The sequence below is a fragment of the Anabrus simplex genome, chromosome 7 (genome assembly GCF_040414725.1).
Source record: "Anabrus simplex isolate iqAnaSimp1 chromosome 7, ASM4041472v1, whole genome shotgun sequence".
NCBI classification, from domain to species: domain Eukaryota; kingdom Metazoa; phylum Arthropoda; class Insecta; order Orthoptera; family Tettigoniidae; genus Anabrus; species Anabrus simplex.
In genome coordinates, this window is record NC_090271.1 from 321,281,696 (window position 1) to 321,303,218 (window position 21,523).

The following is a 21,523-nucleotide window of genomic DNA, read 5'->3' on the forward strand; positions in this document are numbered from 1 at the left end:
GCCATAAGACCTATCTGTGTCTGAAGATGTACAATATTATAGGGAAGGATCCACCTTTCAATACTCCGTTGTAAAAAGTAGTTACAACCTGTTTATTGGGACCGGTTTCAACACATTTCAAGTGTCATCATCAGCCAATTAGCGAAGATTTTAAAACAACTAATTAACATTAACATTAACTGAATTGCTATGATATGATACAATGTTAATATTTTGCCTGTGTTCAATATATTAGTTGTTTTAAGATCTTCGCTAATTGGCTGATGATGACACTTGAAATGTGTTGAAACCGGTCCCAATAAACAGGTTGTAACTACTTTTTACTACGGAGTATTGAAAGGTGGATCCTTCCCTATAATATTGTACATCTTCTTATATCTCTATTCAATACGGAACAATCATGAAGTTTTTAACTTTATCTGTGTCTGTGCGACGTAAAGTAAATAGCAATCAGTCATCCAGTAAATTTCAGAGACTATCATTGTCCCTATTTTGGACCAATTTGATGTTTCACCGCTAGGACCAATACGTGTCCAGCTCATAACTTATTGCTTCATTGAGTGTAAAAGCTCCGGTACCATTGCTGCAACTTGCAGAACATGAAATCATGTTCACTGTGGTTCAGAGGTCTCACTGGACATAGAAACAAGTAAACGAATATTTTGTCACTGCAGCTGTGATGGACTGTGGCCTACCAAGCAACTGCTGCTCAGCGCAAAGGCCTGCAGGTTGACTGTGTATACCACAGAGTGACTGGAAACAGCATGAACCTGGTATGTGAGCGTTAGAGGATTGGTCATATACTGACGTAATTTTATCAGCTGCCGAATTTCGACTATCAGATCGCTTTGTGGGCAAATTCAAATGGGTTTTGTGAAGCGGTGTTGAATGTGGCTTAAGACTGTCTTGAGAGGAGGGGAGGGATTTAAACACGGAGCTCCGAGCAAGTGCGATACTGACGGCGGCTGAAAACCACGGTGTGCTTGTGTTTGATGCTGATTTCTTGGCACACCTCTCAAGTCAAGTACAGATTTAGCAACGTTGCCTCGCAAAGCCCATTTGAATTTGTCCGCACAAAGAAATCTGATTGGCTAACTTCACAAGCTAATAAAATAAGGACGGTGAGAGATATCAAATTAGATCTTTCAAATTATTTATCAGTACGACCAAGCCTGTAATGCACATGTACCTAGTTCACGTTGTATCCGACCATCGTGTGTATATGATATACCGGTAAGTACAGTTTATAGCACATCTGACTTGCCAGCTGGGGAGAAGACACCATGTTAACCCTAGAACCGGCAAGCGTCAATGAATCAACAGTTTGCCCATTTCTGTAGCGGCAGAGTCGATTCTTCAACGCATTTTTGTTTCTTCATTTAGTAGCACTGTTCCACTAACAGATGGTGTGACATGTCTTGTCTTGTGATCCTAGAAATTTACAGATGCTTCTCACTCATTTTCACCATAGAAACAATATCCTTGTGTATTTTTCCTTGGAAACAAATGAGCGACTCGCTGCTATATGAACCCAAACATTGTGTAATGGCGCTGTACTCGTTATCGCTACTGCTCTTATTTTGAGGCTGTAATTATATATATATATATTTAGGCGATTTAAAAGTGCACCTTTGTTGTCGTTATTTTTCTGTCTGCAACATTTTCATTTTAGTTCGCTTGTACTGTAGGTAGCATAGCCGGTGTAATAACATAACAAGTTCGTGCACCCGCGTAGGTTATAGGCCGGCCAGCATATATGGGAAAATATAGTTTTTCTTACCAATCAAATAAATGTTATTGCATAGACTTGAAACTTTCACATGTATTATGTGAATATATATGCATCATTTTGTATATCTTGGATTTTGTGTTTTCATGTTTCATCTCATATTTTACATTGTTAGAATTTTGATATTGCTCATGAAATAATAATTCCACCATTTTCAAGTCTCAATTTGTTTTTCTTATCAAGTCTCACAGAAAAGTTAACATTACCATCTGAATCTGTGATTTATTAGCTTTCCAACAATATACAACAGTGCAATGGAACATCATTAACAATAGGATAAAAATAAGAACCCAGTTGGTGGGTAAATATCACACCAAATGGCTGCCGGTACGGAATTTAACATTGCCGGTTCTAGGGTTAACCGGCCTGCACTAGACCGGGCTCTTGGTCCAATAACTAACTGGCTAGTTAGACCAACACTATTAACGTTTTCACAGGCGTGTGGTTTTTCATAACAGGAGTGGGGACGCGGCTTACTTCGTACATATGTAAGGAAAAAGTGTTTCTATGTTATATCACTCTATTGCCGCTTCTGAGGCTGACCTATGTGCAAAACTTGAGAATATTAGCTGTTTCCATAAGCTGAAACTTCATATGGAATAATGCTAAGCCTTTCAAGAAAATTCTCTTTTTCTGGATTTGCCTAATTTGCAGGGGAAGATGATTTCTGCTACATTCTGCTACAGCATTCAATACAATGAATTACCATCTTCTTATCACACGTAAGACAGAGTACGCACCTTGTAGCTGCATCTACTCCTCTTTTTCTTGCATTGTAAACCAGGGTTATCTCCAGTTTATGTATATTTTTGTCACATGTTCCTGAATTGTACATAGTTGAAAGTAGCAAAAATGGCCTTTTCAGACGTGGTAGCTCCCCCTATTTTTGGTCATTCCTCCCTCTTTCCTGATTACAGAGAATTATCTCCCGATTTTGAGAGCAGATATAGTGTTCTGGTATTTTTTGAAAATCTCAGGTTTTTCCTCATTCTTTAAGTAGCTGGAGAGAACTGATGTCCAACGGGCAAGACTGATGCAGTCAGTGGTGGTGTTCTTCGATATGGCAGAATCTCTAACGTAATGCTTCTTATTTTATCACAAGCTGATGTACCTGTGCTTCGCTACGGGACTCTCAGAAAGACTGACTTTGTGGTTTTCCTAACTGAGGTCAGTATAGGTCATTACAAAAACGTCAGTAGAAATGTAGCGATCAAAAGCAATGTTATCATGTAAAATACTCGATCAAATGAAAAACTGCACATTTTCTCACTTTTAACGAACAGTACTACGGTACACGTTATAATTCTCATGTTAGGTCCGTGGCTAAGGAGTAGCTGGTGTATGAGTTGTCTGTCGTATCTGGATTATTCACTGTAACATGCCTTCCTTTGCCATCATTGGAAGAATTGGAAACGTAGATGGTCCTGCAGTATACACTTCAATATTGCTTGTGAAATATGTTTTTACATCTGCTGAAACAAAAACTTTAGCCTGTACTTTTCCAGTTTCTTTGGGATATAGTGAACAATAAGTGATGATCCTGAAAAGCTTGTAACTTTTCTTCCACGGTTACAAATTCACTCATACTGCAAATGTTCATGTAGCTCACCACTAAGTCAGCTAGTATTTTCCTTATTGTGGTTCACTTATCACTTACTCTTCTTTCTCATCTTGTGCTCTTATCGTCTTGTCGTGCAATGTAAAAGGAACTGAAATCTTTTGTGTCTTATCACAGATCTCATGATTTCCATGCTTATGTCACGTGCTGTTCATCTTTTAATGGCGTTAATCTAGTTTGATTTCTTGGTCCCAATGAGATTTAACAGTCCTAGCAATTTAGTTATTTCACGCCTCATATTTTATTTTGAATATTGTATGTTTCTTTCTTAGACTGAGTATATAAGTGTAGCTATTTTCTCAATCATTTCCAGGACTAGTGTTTCCACTCAATCAGTCACTACTGATCTGCATTTAGGGCAGTCATCCAGGTGGCAGATTCCCTATCTGTTGTTTTCCTAGCCTTTTCTTAAATGATTTCAAAGAAATTGGAAATTTATAGAACATCTCCCTTGGTAAGTTATTCCAATCCCTAACTCGCCTTCCTATAAACGGGTCTTTGCCCCAATTTGTCTCTTGAATAACAACTTTATCTTCATATTGTGATATTTCCTACTTTTAAAGATACCACTCAAATTTATTTGTCAACTAATGTCATTCCACGCCATCTTTCCAATGACAGCTCAGAACATACCGCTTAGTTGAGCAGCTCGTCTCTTTTCTCCCAAGTCCTCCCAGCCCAAACTTTGCAACATTTTTGTAATGCTACTCTTTTGTTGGTTAACTTGTGACACATATGCCAACGCATTTAGGTCCAGTAAATATTTTTTACTAAATTATTTTATGTTCATGTTCACACCAGCAAATAATTTACTCCACTTGTTTCATCCTTCCCAATAAAATAATCACAGGTTGAGGTTGACTGTTTATGGTCAGTATCTGAGTCATATTCTTTTTCAATCATATATCTGTGATACTAAGGCAGAACCCGATATGTTAAAAAATTGAATTTTCGGTTTTAATGCCAGTATGGTAGATTTTTTGATGAAGGAATGATAGCAAGGCCTGGTATGATTCCAATCTCCATAGAATACGCTGTTGCCAAAATAAAGATTCCGATGAAATGAAATGGCATATGGCTTTTAGTGCCGGGAGTGTCCGAGGACAAGATTCCGATATGTTAAGTACATCTGAGTGATTTGTTTCCTGAACTTGCTGAATAAATAAGAATGAAACTTGTCTCTTCTTTTTATTACATTCACAAATGTAAGCCATTTCAGTTTAGAGATCACTGAAATACAATATGAATTTCAGCGAGCTCACCAACTTTTAAAAGCACCTCTTGAAAAATCATGATCTCTGACGTATCAGGTTCTGCCGTTGTACCACAGATATAATATCTGCATTTACCAAAAAGAAAAGTGAAAATTATAATCCACTTGATGATTTGATGGGTGCAGTCCATGACGTGATAGTTAAGGGCACACAGTTTTTACCAGGAAAGTCAGACAATAATTAAAAAAGTGTTTAACATACAGGGTCATTGAGAGGAACTACATATTTGATTGCCCACTAAGCGCAACTCAACACAGTCTTTATGTTCAGCCTATAGCAGCACCGTCCCTGTTCTTCCTTTCTTTCTGCAAGAACATCTATCAGCTTGCTAAATGGACTTGGAAAAGAACATAATTAGGTCATGTATAATATACTTAACAGACTGTTTATTATTAATATTTAAAAAAGAAAATTCCAAGATGATTCCTCAGGACTGAATAAGTTAGGCAGAAATTCTCTCTTTAAACCATTGATTAGACTACTGCTGTTCAATGTGTGTCAGAACCAGTTACCATGATCCAAGAGTGCAGGGAGAGAAGCTGCATGCACTGTCTTGTCTTTTCTAATTGCCTTTACTGTACACTTTGTTTTGTGCTCTGAATTACATTGTAATTATTTGTTTACTATATTAATGCTTATCTTTGTAGATACATATTAGGTTTATGTAATTTAATTTGAAATAAATAATGATTTTTGGACTTATACAATTTTCATGACAATGACCCTATTTCCAATTAATTTCCTTTAATTGCCTGTCATATCTATACAAAAAGATAAGCAAAATGTGCAATGTTTTATGTAATTTTTTGTAATGCTTTAAATTGGGCTGATTTTAAATCTTACAGGTATGTGTATGTAGGATGATCAATCGTCCTGAATTTTGTGGGACGTCCCACATTTTAAGGTCTTTAGTAAATGTCCCGCCATTGTTTTGTTTCCTGTCTGAACAAATTTTCGTGTTATTGTCGTTGGTACGAATTTTCACAATTAGTGCCCTATCTCAAATTACCTGGGAGATAAGAGTAACAAGTCCGGTCACGTGCACGTTGCAGTACTAGTCACATAAAAACATCAGTCAAGAAACTGTGTGGTCAATAACTAGTTCAAATAATCTGTAACTAACATGTTGTAAGAAGAATACAACATTTATACAATCACCAGAATGAATCAAGATGATATTCAATACAATTCTGAAAGTTAAAGTGCTCAACAATGTCGCCTGTAGAAGAAAGATAGGTTACTCCATATCGTCAGCATCGTGATCACTGTCAGAGCCGTTCACATTTATCACTATCCGTTCAATGGCATTGTCTACTAACTAGTCCAGATCCCACATTTGTTTTTCTTCTGTCTTGATGGTGTGTTTTACACACATTTCCCAACGTTGAGGTGTCACTAGTTCAATCCCTTCCAGCAGCAGTTTTCTTACTTCTGCAAGGGTGAACATTTTGTTATTCCGAGCCACATGGCTCTTAACTTGGCTCCACACACTTTCAATTGGATTTAAAGAACAATGGCACAGAAGTAACCTTAAAACTTGCCTTCCCGATTGCAATGCGATATCATCTACCTGATACCGTACGTACCACACAAGTGTGGATAACATTAAGAAGTTCCAACTTGACACTGTTTGGTTCGTAAGGGATTCCCTTCCCGTCCAGAAACTTAATTATATCTCCCTTCCTCCACGATTGATTGGGAAGTTTCTCAATTCTAACCGAATGGTAAGGCGAATTGTCAATAAAAATCACCGCATTAGCTTCAAGATGAGTAAGAACATTTACAAACCATTGTTCGAATAAATCTCCATTCATTTGCTCATGATAGTCTTTCGTGGAGTTAGATTCAAAACACAGGAACCCTCCTTCCACGAAACCTTTCTCGTTGATATTTATATTGGGATCTTTCTCGTTGCCGATATGTGTAATTGTCAAGTGTTTCCTCTTCCCTGAAGGATTCTATAAGCCCCTTGATAATCCCTTCAAGAATGCATCCTTACTGGATTTGATAGTTTTATCACTCTATACTTTCACACAGGTATGTCCTGAATTTACCCACATCTCATCGAAGTAATAAATTGGTCTTCCCTCCTGCCGAAACTTTCTTATCTGGTACAAATAGCATCTTTGCCTCAAAACCATTTCCTCCCTTTCAACAAGCAGTGGTTTGCGATTACGTGACATAAACTTGTAATTTAAAGTTTTTAAAAGCTTATGAAGCATTGTACATGAATACGAAGGGAGGGGTTCATCTCTCTTCATAGGCTCTAAGATCTTGTTCATAGTTGGTATTTCACTTCTAAAGAAAAACTCGTGAACTTTTCGCCGAATTGCATCCTTAGTGAAACTATCATATTTGTCCACTAACTTAATTTTTTTCTGACTTTTATTGGTGATACGACTGTTCCTACAGTTTTAAGTTCCTTTCTAGCATGATAAATACTGGTCCTAGAAATGCCAGTAGTAGCGGCTATTAACTTCATCACATTTTCAAGAGTGCTACCAGGATTTGCGTCACTGAGCTTCATAGCTGCAGTCGCTTAAGTGCGGCTAGTATCCAGTATTCGGGAGATAGTGGGTTTGAACCCCACTGTTGGCAGCCCTGAAGATGGTTTTCCGTGGTTTACCATTTTCACAGCAGGCAAATGCTGGGGCTGTACATTAATTAAGGCCATGGACGCTTCCTTCCCACTCCTAGCCCTTTCCTGTCCCATTGTCACCATAAAACCTATCTGTGTCAGTGCGACGTAAAGCAACTTGCAGGATTTGCATCTCTAAAATTCTTTAAAACTTTGAGAACACACTGTTTTCCTCCACTTCTCAATGCTTTCTCCCTTCTCATGTTTACATGAGAAGGGCCAGGTTCACCATCTTCACTCTACATGAATAACAAAGGTTAATTAAAACAGCTAACTAAATCCTAAACACCAAGACAAAGATTGATTACCAATTTAATTAATAATGATATATTACTAAATATTTGCATGAAAGAAATTCGTAATAATATGCAAAGTCACTAGCGCGCTAATAACATCCGGAACACAACAGTAAACAGAAAGTACGTGGGTTGTATGTTAGCTAAATGAGCCGCTGCTGAATATTGCAACGGTTCTGCTGTTGACACGTCGCCCCTGTCGAAAGGCATTTCATCAAAATCAAATCAAATCAAATCAAAATCTCTTTATTTGCAAATGAGGTGTCTACCTCGGTGGCAAATGGTACACTAAAATACATTATTGTCAAGCACTAAATTTTAAATTAACAGGAGACGAAGAAAATTTTCCTAGAATACAATATTATACAATTTACGCTAATAATTTTTTCTATTAAACACACACATCATCCTTAATAAATTTATATTGTTTACAAAATTCTACTTAACTTATAATATCTTACAAACATAGTCAACTCATATACAGTACGGTATGTGAAATTACTTCTAATAATATTATACAACTGGCATAAGATTAAAATTAACACTGAATTTATTTACATATTTATATTTTACCCATTTTGGAACCTAAGTAGCATAACGACCTGCTGCGTATTAACCAAAGCCCCTTTTGCCACCACTTTTCAGAGTTCCTGAAGGGCCTTCACAGCTACCGTAGCGGTCCCAGGGCCCTCGAAGTCCCCACTGTACTTCACCCCTACAGGCAGTCCCCTACTTGGGCTGTCCAAACTCCTTAGACCAGGGGATGGAATTAATTTAATCACACACATTTATTATTTACAATATCCTACACTGGTCGAATGCCCTCTAACATTTAATTTATTATCTCTGTTGTTGTTTATTCTCTTCTTGAATATCTGTACAGATTTTGGAAAAGGATCAAACACTACCCCTGGTAAACTGTTCCACTCCTTCACGCCCTTCCCAGTGAAAGAAAATTTACCCCAATCGCTTCTGCTAAAATTCCTTCTAATTTTGTACTTGTGGTCAGTTCTACCAATATAATTATTTTCCAACCGAAGCCTCTCACGGATATCTCCCCATGCTTCTTCTCCTCCTGTATAGGCTCTATATAATCCTATGTCTAGTTTTCTCCCTTCTCTTACTTAAAATTTCCCACCCAAGTTCCTTTAACATTTCTGATACACTACTCTTTCTCCTGAAATCCCCTGTTACAAACCTTGCTGCTTTCCTCTGCACACCATCTAGTTCTTTTATTAGGTATTCTTGGTGAGGATTCCAAACACTGTTTGCATATTCCAATAATGGACGAACCATACTTAAGTAACTTTTTTCTTTTAATTCTTTGTTGCATCCTTTAAGTAGTCTCATTATGACATGTAACGATCAGTATGCTTTCCCAACAATGTCATCAACATGACCCTTCCAGTGCAAATTACTTTCAAATCTCACACCTAAGTATTTGCACTTGCCATCTTTTGGGATAACTACCTCATCCAAAGTATATTCAAATTCAGTTTTAAAGCTCCTGTTTGTAAATGTTGTAACAGTTGATTTGCCTCCATTAATCTTCATATTATTTTCTTCAACCCATTCTTGGATACTGTCAAGGTCCCTTTGTAATTCTGAACAATCCTCAATGTTATTTATTTCCCTATAAACAATTATGTCATCTGCATACAATCTTATTTTCGATGTTATATTGTTCCCTAAATCATTTGCGTATATTAAGAAAAGTAACGGACCGATTATACTACCCTGTGCAATTCCCTTCCAGACTTTCTCTTCTTGTGATATATTATTTCCTACTTTGACTTTCTGAACCCTTGAATTTAGAAGTGTTCTTATCCAACGTATAACCCTTACATCCAATCCTATTCCCTCCAATTTCTTTAATAATATTCCATGTTCCACTCTATCAAAGGCTTTGGAAAGATCTATGGCTATGCAATCTAACTGGCCTCCTGAATCTAACTGATCTGATATGTCCTGCTGAAATCCCACCAGTTGTGCCTCGCAAGAAAATTTCTTTCTAAATCCATACTGGCTCCTCATGAACCAATTTTTATCATCACATATCCCTCTGATGTACTTTGCTATTAAACTCTCCAGTATTTTACAAACTATACTGGTCAGGCTGATTGGTCTGTAGTTCTCTGGTTTCCTTTTATCACCCTTTCCTTTATAAATTGGTATTATTATAGATTCCTTCCGTTCCTTTGGTATCACACTATTATTTATGACATAGTCAAAGAGAAATTTTAAATAAGGCACTATATACCACCCCATTGTCTTTAATACCTCCCCAGTAATTTGATCACTTCCTGCTGCTTTTCTCTGAAAATATCTTCATTTGTGAATGAGAAGCTTCTTGTTTCCCTCTGTGTCTCTCCCTCTCTATCTTCTGTTACGGTTTCCAAGTCCTGACAATTTTCTACTGAATCTCGGAATTCCCTGCTAAAGAGGTTTGCTTTCTCAGTATCTGTTAAATAGTGTTCACCCCCTTCTCCCACCATTGTAGGAATTTGGATTCCTTTTCCTTTTTGATTCCTAATATAAGAATACAGCTTTTTCCATTTCCCTTTGTGGTCATTACCCTCTTGAAGAATGCCATTCTTATAATTCTCTTTTGCTTCCTTTTTCACTCTATTCAGTTCCCTCATTAGCTGTTTTCTACTTTCTCTACTCTCCCTACCTTCTTTGATTTTCCTGTTTACTATTCTACATTTTCTTTTTAATTTTCTTATTTCCCTTGTGTAATAAACAGGGTCTGAGGTCATTTTACCTTTCTTAACAGGTACAAATCTCTTCTCTCCTTCCCAAATGATTCCTTTAAATTTAGCCCAAAGTGTATCCACATTATTCCCTTCACTTATCCAACAACTGAATTGTGATTTAAGGTAAGTCCCAAATTCATCAACTTTAGTTTTTCTGTATAATTTCTTGTCCTTTGTGACCCTCTTATTAAGCATTTTTGGTACAAGTCCTACATCCATTATTACAGCCTTATGGTATGAGTATCAGTTATAAATTGAAACTAAACAGCTTTTTAAAAGAAAAAAGTGAAGATTAACAGATTTAGATGATGTACATAACTTTTATGTGAAAATAACATTACTTAATACACGTTAAGTATTTCTAATGCCTTACCAAAAGATAGACAGTACCACTCCATTTACCACATGTTGTTTTATAGCTTCATTTAAACGTAGCATAACCATTGCCAACAGCATTATCTTTGAAAGTGCAAAAATGTGGATTATAGCGTCTTTGGAGAAGCGTTCCAGGTGTACCTTCCAACTTCCAAGTTACCGTTAGTCCATGGCCATTCTGTAGCATGAACTACATCAACATAGATGTGTTGTTTTAACTGGTGTTTTTCTTTAAGTTTTTGTGATTTTTTAAATGGATTCAGTGATGACTGTACTTGTACCTCGTCACAAGAAAGAAAGCAATCATTCAAACCCGAGATGTCAAAAGGGACAAAATAATGCATATGTGCAAAGTGGGAAACCAACGCGACATACTTATCTGCTGATCAAAGTAATGTCCACAAGGCAATTTTGTAATCTTTGCTAGAAGACATTTAGTTTTTCTCATGGATGAAGGGTCTTCAACCCATAGATTGGGAAAGAAATTGTACAATAAACTGTTACTACTTCAGTAATAGTACTCTAGGTCAAAAGAGAGAGGGGTAGTGACAACACAATGCTTTTGAAAATGTTACAATTTTTGCCGTTTTAAAATTACTGGTAAAAATGTAGCTGTCCCCACAAATTGTGGCATGTCCCTCTTTTATTTTTTTGACTGTCTTGACTCTCATTATTTTCTTCAACAGTTAGTCACACTGTGTATATGGTATAGTTATTTCACAAATTTACCCAAGTTTGATTTAATATTGTTTGAATTCCAAATTTCTATTACATTAAACTCTCGATTTAATGGGCTGTTAAGGGCTAAAGTTTCTTGGCAAAACTGGAAGTCTGTTAACTCTCAAATCTTAGGAGTATCATTGACAATACAAGACTTTTGTTAGTACCGGTACTAATGTACTTTCAAGGGAGCTGTTTTAAATTCATACCATTTTACAGTGGATTCAGCTTGGAAAAAGAAAAAGTAAATGCATGAAGTTTCTTGAAAATTATTGATTGAAATTTTTGAAAATATTCACAGCCACTTCTGATTCTAATGAGGTGCCTATAAATGAGATAATGTCATCCATGTGTTCTCTAATTGCAGTTAATTTCAGACCAACTGGAACCACTTCTACTTCTGCATTGTCATCGTCATCATCTCTCCTATTTCTTCTTCTTCTTTGTCTTCTTCTCTTCTTATTCTTCTTGTTATTCTATTATTACGTCTACTTCTTCGTCAGCTTTCTATTGCCCCATAGTCTTCAACAATCTCCTCCTGCATTATAATAGGTAGCCTCATGGGCGCCCACAAGGGGCGCTTGCTCCCCCCTGGAATTCTAAAAATGTTGATGTTCAATTGTTTAATATCATACCAGATTATTTCATAAACTGAACTTACTGACAGTCATCTAGCATCTGTTATAACCGAAAATTTCTGTAAACAATTTAATTAATGTTGCTGACGTTTTATTGGTTTTTATATTCAAGAAAATTGTTAATGTGCCCGCCCCCCCGCCCCCACCTGGAAAAGATCCTGCGAGCGCCCATGGGTAGCCTGGGTCATCGTCAATGTTTAGCCATAGTTCAGTTCCAATCTCACAGAAATTATCACCAGCCTGCTTCAAATTGGGGCGGAAGTCAGAGGTTTCATCAAATCCTATGAAGTCATTTTCTGATTCATTTTTGCTCAATAACTTTGTCCAGCTATTAGCTAATTTTGTTGTCTTTGTTTTCTTCCACTTGGTTAGAAAATAAAAGATGGGGCACATGAACAGTTATTAATGCGCACAAAATATCATGGATAATTGTGAATTAACAATATACCCGAAGTTGCAGAAACTTCAAACATCTTCAGGGCTGCCGATTTTGAAGTACAAACACACCATCTTCTCCCGAACAAAACGCTATGGGCCGAACCATGCTGTAAACTGGCTTGGTTCTTGTTCTTGGATTTCCATATTCAGATTCAAAAGGAGGTAGAAATCGATCAGTGCTAGATTAGTGGAAAATAAATGGAGAAAAAGGAAAAAGGTCCTCTTACACTGTTGGATTGGTTCTGAGCCATGTCTCTGAGCACATGTCTCTCCATTTGACCCCTGATGCCGTGCACGTATTGTAATTGCATTGGGCGGACTTGAACTCGGCAACTCTAAGTAGTAAAAAGTAAGGTTGAGGAAAAGAGTCAGCTAAAACTCTCTCCCCAGGTAGCAGAAACAAGGAACCGGAGTCATCTACGGTCATTTCTCTGAGCTGACCTTGAGTCATAGCATCATCGTAATGCAGGCAGGAGACAGTAGAATAGAATACTCCCATCTCCCAGTTCAGGATCACCTGAAGCTGGGGAGAGAGCATTCGTTTATTACAATTCATTAAATTTGATACATGACTTATATTTCCCTGTCACAATTATTGACTATTACTAAACTGAATATAATTTGTTTTGTCCTAGACGTTAACAATATTATACAGTCTAGGACAACACCTACCTTAGCTTACTAAATTAAACAATTTTTATATTACTACATTAAAATGAGAAGTTAAAATCAGAATGGCAAATTTTAAATGAATTTACGGTATTACGGCACACTGGCACCTTGGTGCAAGGTCATCCATGTGGAGGAGAGTATCCTCCTTTATCTCACCTGACTGATGCAGCAAGTCATAACATTCCACGTCCACCTCTCCTGACACGATCCACTACCATTTGTTGTACAGTCATCATATTACATCACTGCTGAGCTTGTTCTACTTAGTGCATTATTCTGTTTTCATGTTACCTCTCATTACTCATTATACTATGTATAATTCAAATTTACTTGTCTGTCATCACACCCATCAAAATCACATTTACTAACAATGGCATTACTTTTAGTTAGTGCTAATCTCTTCTTATTTCTATCTGCCACATGTTTCTTAAAATACAAAAAAACTTAGCTACTCCTCCTGGGGTGATCCATTCTTTATTTAATAATTTAGCTATTGTATAAAATTCCTTCTCTCTTTCTACTTTTAATTTATATTTGTCACCAAGATATTTAGTTCTCAGTGCATTTGTTCCCTTACATGTTCTCAATAAATGAGCTTCTTCCATTATATTGCCTCAGAATAAACAATGATTTTCATTTTGGTTCTCTCTCAGTCCCTTGTTTTTATATAACCCTATAAGCCACCACACCATAACTCTTAGTTCCCTATTTGGGATTCTTTTCTTATTGACATGTTTTGGATAATTCCGCATAATTCTGCTAGCGTTCTTTTGGTTTCACATTCTGCCCTAAACATCTGTTTCTCTATGTCCCTCACTCTAATCGTTAATTTTTTAATGAATCTGTTCTCTTGACTGTTCTTCTCTTTGTCCCAATATTCTCCCATTCCTATTTTATCTAGCATACTTTTCACTTTTGATAGCCAATAATCATCATCTAAGTGTCTCATCTGATGTTGGTATGCTAGGTTCAATATGTCCCTCCCCTCTCCCCTTCTTAGTCATATTTTACTACTTTCCTGCTTATATCTGCTTGGATGCTGATATCTTCACATATACTTCTAGCTCCACTATTACCGAGCTCGATAGCTGCAGTCGCTTAAGTGCGGCCAGTATCCAGTATTCGGGAGATAGTAGGTTCGAACCCCACTGTCGGCAGCCCTGAAAATGGTTTTCCGTGGTTTCCCCATTTTCACACCAGGCAAATGCTGGGGCTGTACCTTAATTAAGGCCACGGCCGCTTCCTTCCCACTCCTAGCCCTTTCCTGTCCTATCGTCGCCGTAAGACCTATCTGTGTCGGTGTGACGTAAAACAACTAGCAAAAAAAAAAAAGCTCCACTATTTGCAATGCATTCTGGTAGACCCATTATTATTTTACAGAATGTATTACTTATTACATCTAGTTCTTTTTTGTCTACTTCAATGCCCCATATTTCTACACCATACAGTGATCTTGATACCGCAAGAGCATTGAAAACATTTTTGTGTAGCTTGTATTCCATATTTGGCATCTTCTTTTCTAAAGACCTTATACTTGCTAGGGTGGCCAATCCTTTTATTTTGGCATGACATATCTGTTCCTTCCACATCCCATTCGATGTTATTATGATTCCTAGATATTCTAATTTATTTACAACTTCTAATTCAACACCATCTAACCACCAGTGCTTTTCGTTTCTCTTTCATTTATTTCCTCTTTTACAAACCATTACTTTCCTTTTCTTGATATTTATTTTCAAATTCCATGTACTACAGTATTCTGCTGTTTTTTAAGATTATTTTACATACTGACTGTCGTTAGTGAGAGCAGCGGGATGTCGTCTGCGAAGACTAGGCGAGGAATCTCTTTGTTGTTTAAGCAAGGGCTTGTCCTATCCTTCTTTCCTTGGCATTCCATTACATCATTAATAAAAAGCAAAAACAGAATTGGTGATAGTTTTCATCCCTGCTTAAGTCCAATGTTTGAGTGTATCTGGCCTACCATTAGATCTTCCTTAACTTTAATTGAGCATATCACTTCTGCGTATAATTCTTCTATGGCTTTAATCATTTTATTTGACATCCCTATTCCAGGCAGCTTCGCAACGACCGCCCGTCTGCTAACCGAATCAAAAGCTTTTTGTAGGTCTATTGCTGCAATATATAATCTACCACCTTTCCTCCTTATGTACTTGTCTGTTAATGTTTTAATTATAAATATATTGTCTGTAGTTCTCATTCTTCTCCTGAATCCCGATTGGTACACTGAGAGTATGGAGTAATCTTCTGCCCATTTCATAATTCTTTTACCTAAAATACCGGTTTAGATCTTACTGAGTGAATCCAACAAGGTAATACCCCTATAGTTGTTAGTGTTCGATCTTTCCCCTTTCTTTTATATATCGGGCAAATAACTCCTTCCTGCCAACATCTGGGAATTTTTCTGCCATCAAAGACTTTGTTAAATATTTTAGTTATTATTTCTAGCATCTGGCTGTTATTTCCTATCTCTTTCCAAAATTCATACGTAATTCCATTAGCAGCACCTGGTTTTCTGCCCTTCCGTTTTTTCAATGTATCTAGTACCTCATCTGTGGTTATTATATCGTCCAGTACAGGCAGAGTAAACCCCACATGTCACAGTATACCAATTTCATTTTTGTCAATCAATCAATCAATCAATCAATCAATCAATCAATCAATCAATCAATCCTGATCTACATTTGGGGCAGTCGCCCAGGTGGCAGATTCCCTATCTGTTGTTTTCCTGGCCTTTTTTTAAATGGTTGCAAAGAAATTGGAAATTTATTGAACATCTCCCTTGGTAAGTTATTCCATTCCCTAACTCCCCTTCCCATTTGTCTTAACCCCCTAATAACCCCTTAAAATACGTTAACCACTCCTCATTGGATATGCTTACTTGATCACAGCTTTTATAATCTTTACATATTGTGCTAATTCTTTTCCATACTTTCTTAGTTTCATTTTCTTTACAGTACTTAAGTAATAATTTTGCCTCTTTGTCCTGCCAGTTCCTTTTTCTATCCCTTGTTAAATCTTTGTATTCCTTCCTCTTTTTACAAAAATCTGCTCGTAAATCCTGAGATCCCTCATTTCTGTACATTTTCAAGGCCTTGATCACTTGATTTTTCTTTTCTTTACACTCCTCAGTATACCATACATTTCGTTTATATTGCCTTCTCTTACTCACAACAATTTTTTTACCAGCTACTTCTATTGATCTTTCAAGCATTCTTATTGTGTCATCTGTGTTATTATCCTCTATCATATACTCCATACCTATCTTCAAAATTTCAAAGGTTTTATCCCTATAGTAGTCCCTAAATTCTTATCTCTTTTCCTCGTTCCACCTGTATCTTACTAATTTTCTCTGTTCGTAGTTGAAATATTGTTTACCTTCTTGTTTATCTTCATCTCTCAGTAATCGAATAGTAACTGGGAAATGATGAGACGCTGTCCAATTTTTTTACCTGAATTTCCTTAATAAAAGTTAAAGCTTCTCTAGATGCCAACACCAAGTCTATACCACTCCTCCAGACTCAACTATGTATGTTAGGTTACCTGATTCGTCTCCCGGCCAGCCCCATTCAAGATGTACAATTCCTCTATCGCACATATTTCCAGTAATTTCTCTCCATTTTTGTTACACTATTTGTCTTTGCTTCTCCTTCTTTCTATTAATATTTAATCAGTTTCTTTGTCGTGTAATGGATTATTTAAGCCAACCCTTGCGTTAAAATCACCCATTATAATTATTCCCGCTTCTTCATTTGCTAATTTGATCTGATTTACTGCATCAACAAGCTCTTCAAAGAAGTATTTTTTCTCAAACGGGGACCCCGAGGGGTAATTGTAACCAAATACATACATACATACATACATACATACATACATTATCATTATAGACTGTTATGCCTTTCAGTGTTCAGTCTGCAAGCCTCTGAGAATTTACTAAACGTCGCCACAATCCTCGATTTGCAACTAGTGTTGTGGCCTCATTTAGTTCTATACTTCTTATCTTTAAATCGTTAGAAACAGAGTCTAACCATCGTCGTCTTGGTCTCCCTCTACTTCTCTTACCCTCCATAACAGAGTCCATTATTCTCCTAGGTAACCTATCCTCCTCCATTTGCCTCACATGACCCCACCACCGAAGCCGGTTTATGCGTACAGCTTCATCCATCGAGTTCATTCCTAAATTAGCCTTTATCTCCTCATTCCGAGTTCCCTCCTTCCATTGTTCCCACCTGTTTGTACCAGCAATCATTCTTGCTACTTTCATGTCTGTTACTTCTAACTTATGAATAAGATATCCTGAGTCCACCCAGCTTTCGCTCCCATAAAGCAAAGTTGGTCTGAAAACAGACCGATGTAAAGATAGTTTCGTCTGGGAGCTGACTTTCTTCTTACAGAATACTGCTGATCGCAACTGCGAGCTCACTGCATTAGCTTTACTACACCTTGATTCAATCTCACTTACTATATTACCATCCTGGGAAAACACACAACCTAAATACTTGAAATTATCGACCTGTTCTAGCTTTGTATCACCAATCTGACATTCAATTCTGTTGGATTTCTTACCTACTGACATCAATTTAGTCTTCGAGAGGCTAATTTTCATACCATACTCATTGCACCTATTTTCAAGTTCCAAGATGTTAGACTGCAGGCTTTCGGCACAGTCTGCCATTAAGACCAAGTCGTCAGCATAGGCCAGGCTGCTTACTACATTTCCACCTAACTGAATCCCTCCCTGCCATTTTATACCATTCAGCATATGATCCATGTAAACTACGAACAGCAAAGGTGAAAGATTACAGCCTTGTCTAACTCCTGTAAGTACCCTGCACCAAGAACTCATTCTACCATCAATTCTCACTGAAGCCCAATTGTCAACACAAATGCCTTTGATTGATTTTAATAATCTACCTTTAATTCCATAGTCCCCCAGTATAGCGAACATCTTTTCCCTCGGTACCCTGTCATATGCTTTCTCTAGATCTACGAAACATAAACACAACTGCCTATTCCTCTCGTAGCATTTTTCAATTACCTGGCGCATACTGAAAATCTGATCCTGACAGCCTCTCTGTGGTCTGAAGCCACACTGGTTTTCATCCAACTTCCTCTCAACGACTGATCGCACCCTCCCTTCCAAGATGCCTGTGAATACTTTGCCTGGTATACTAATCAATGAAATACCTCGATAGTTGTTGCAATCCTTCATGTTCCCTTGCTTATAGATAGGTGCAATTACTGCTTTTATCCAATCTGAAGGTACCTTACCAACACTCCACGCTAATTTTACTACTCTATGAAGCCATTTCATCCCTGCCTTCCCACTATACTTCACCATTTCAGGTCTAATTTCATCTATTCCTGCTGCCTTATGACAATGGAGTTTATTTACTATCCTTTCCACTTCCTCAAGCATAATTTCACCAACATCATTTTCCTCCTCCCCATGACCTTGACTGTTTGCAACACCACCATGATGATTTCCTTTTACATTGAGAAGATGTTCAAAATATTCCCTCCACCTCTCCAGTGATTCCCTGGGATCTGTTATGAGTTCACCTGAATTACTCAAAACACTGTTCATTTCCTTTTTCCCCTCCCTTCCTAAGATTCTTTATTACTGTCCAGAAAGGTTTCCCTGCTGCTTGACCTAGCCTTTCCAGCTTATTACCAAAATCTTCCCATGACTTCTTTTTGGATTCAACAACTATTTGTTTCGCTCTGTTTCTTTCATCTACGTACAAATCCCTGTCTGCCTCGGCCCTTGTTTGGAGCCATTTCTGATAAGCCTTCTTTTTACGTTTACAGGCTGCTCTCGCTTCATCATTCCACCAAGATGTTCGCCTTTTCCCATCTTTACACACAGTTGTTCCTAGGCTTTCCCTTGCTGTTTCTACTACAGCATCCCTGTATGCCACTCATTCACTTTCTATATCCTGAACCTGCTTACTGTCTACTGTTCGAAACTTCTCACTAATCATATCCATGTACTTCTGTCTAATTTCCTCATCCTGGAGATTTTCTACCCTTATTCGTTTGCAGACAGATTTTACTTTCTCTACCCTAGGCCTAGAGATACTTAGTTCACTACAGATCAGATAATGGTCTGTATCATCGAAAAATCCCCAAAAAACTCGTACATTCCTAAAAGATTTCCTGAATTCAAAGTCTGTTAAGATATAGTCTATTATGGATCTGGTACCCCTAGCCTCCCATGTGTAGCGGTGAATAGCCTTATGCTTGAAGAATGTATTTGTAACAGCTAAACCCATACTAGCACAGAAGTCCAGCAAACGCTTCCCATTCCCATTAGCTTCCATATCTTCCCCACATTTACCAATCACCCTTTCGTATTCTTCAGTTCTATTCCCAACTCTCGCATTGAAATCGCCCATTAGCACTATTCTATCCTTGCTGTTGACCCTGACCACGATGTCACTCAATGCTTCATAAAACTTGTCAACTTCATCCTCATCTGCACCCTCACATGGTGAATATACGGACACAATTCTTGTCCTAATTCCTCCCACTGACAAATCTACCCACATCATTCGCTCACTTACGTGCCTAACAGAAACTATGTTGCGTGCAATGGTATTCCTGATAAAGAGCCCTACCCCAGACTCTGCCCTTCCCTTTCTAACACCCGTCAAGTACACTTTATAATCTCCTATCTCTTCCTCCTTATCTCCCCTTACCCGAATATCACTTACTCCTAGCACATCCAGATGCATCCTCTTTGCTGACTCAGCAAGTTCTACCTTCTTTCTTCCATAAGCCCCATTAATATTGATAGCTCCCCATCGAATTCCATTTCGTTCGCCAAGTTGTTTCCAAGGAGTCCCTCGCCTGTCAAATGGGAGTGGGACTCCATTACTCCCATAGGTCCAAGGCTTGCTTAAAGTGTTCTGAGCTCGGTAAATTCATGAAGCAGGATGCTGCCCTACTTGCACATAGTCCAAGTGAGGATCTCTCCTCTAACGGGTTATGGACCACCGGTGAATTGTGTAGTCCTGGCCGCCTGAGCACAAGGAGGGCCACGACTCAGAATATGTCCGAGATGCCCACTCCCATTCCATAGCAACTGGTATCCCGACTCTCAGGACCACTTACTAGGCCACTCAGCCGTTGCCCATGGTTCACGAACTAGGACGTGACTACAGTAACCCACAAACATGAACCATATTGTAACCAAAACCAATACAAATTTCTCTCCCACTCTGGTTTCCTTTTTTAACTTTCACAAACATCATTTCCTCACATCCCGATTCCCATATCTCTACCTGCTAGCATATTCCGTCTTTTACGACCACTGTTATCCCTCCCGGATAACGCCCTTTCAGACTCCTTTTATATTTCATTTTACTCCAGACCTTAAATCCTGGTATTTTCACATTTTTGTTAGGCGACAACCAAGTCTCTACTATTCCAATAATCTCACTATCTCTCATTAGATCTATAAATTAATCATTTCCCATTTTGCTTAATATACCCTCGATATTCATTAATCCCACTACCCAGTCTAGTTATTTGTTCGTGGGTATATCTGATGTCGCCAAGGCCTTACTTCTCGTCATTCGTGGTTTTTCTAACTGTATAATGGATCCGCTTGGGGAGCTATTTCCTCCTCTGACCCCCTAGCTTCCTCAGACCATGTCAACCCTTTTTTTTGCCCACATGTCGTTCAAATTTAACGCTGGCTTACGTTTCTTTTCTTTTCTCCCTGCGATGTCTTGCCTCCTATGGACCACCTCTTCTTCTTGAGTTGATCTCCTGAGTTGGTGATGACTGTTTTCGGCGCTGCGTCATCCAGTTCATTGTCCCTGCTTTGTTGGTTGCCACACACACCTGTTGATACAGCTTCATTGCTGTCACTCACTAGACTGCTGGTCTTCCGCATAGCCACTGCCTTCGTAATGTCCAGGCCGTACTGTACCTCTGATGACGTCACGCTTTGGGGGGAACTTGAAGGCGATACGCATACGCTCCGCTTGAATAACACACTCTTTTAAATTACTTAAAGAACTGTTAACACCTTATAAAACCAAAACCTATCGTCAAATATTTGTTAATTCTGACATACAATGCATATTCTTCTCCGTAACGTTCTATTTCTCGCGTATATACGTTCGTTTGCGTGAGTACAGCCTAACATTTTGAGACATATTCTTGCGATTTTATCCATTTTCTGGTCAACTGGAACATTCACATCATACACACTGACAGAAAACATGCAGCCAATTACCATACTATTTATTACAAATATAAATTATTTCTGTACCTCACTG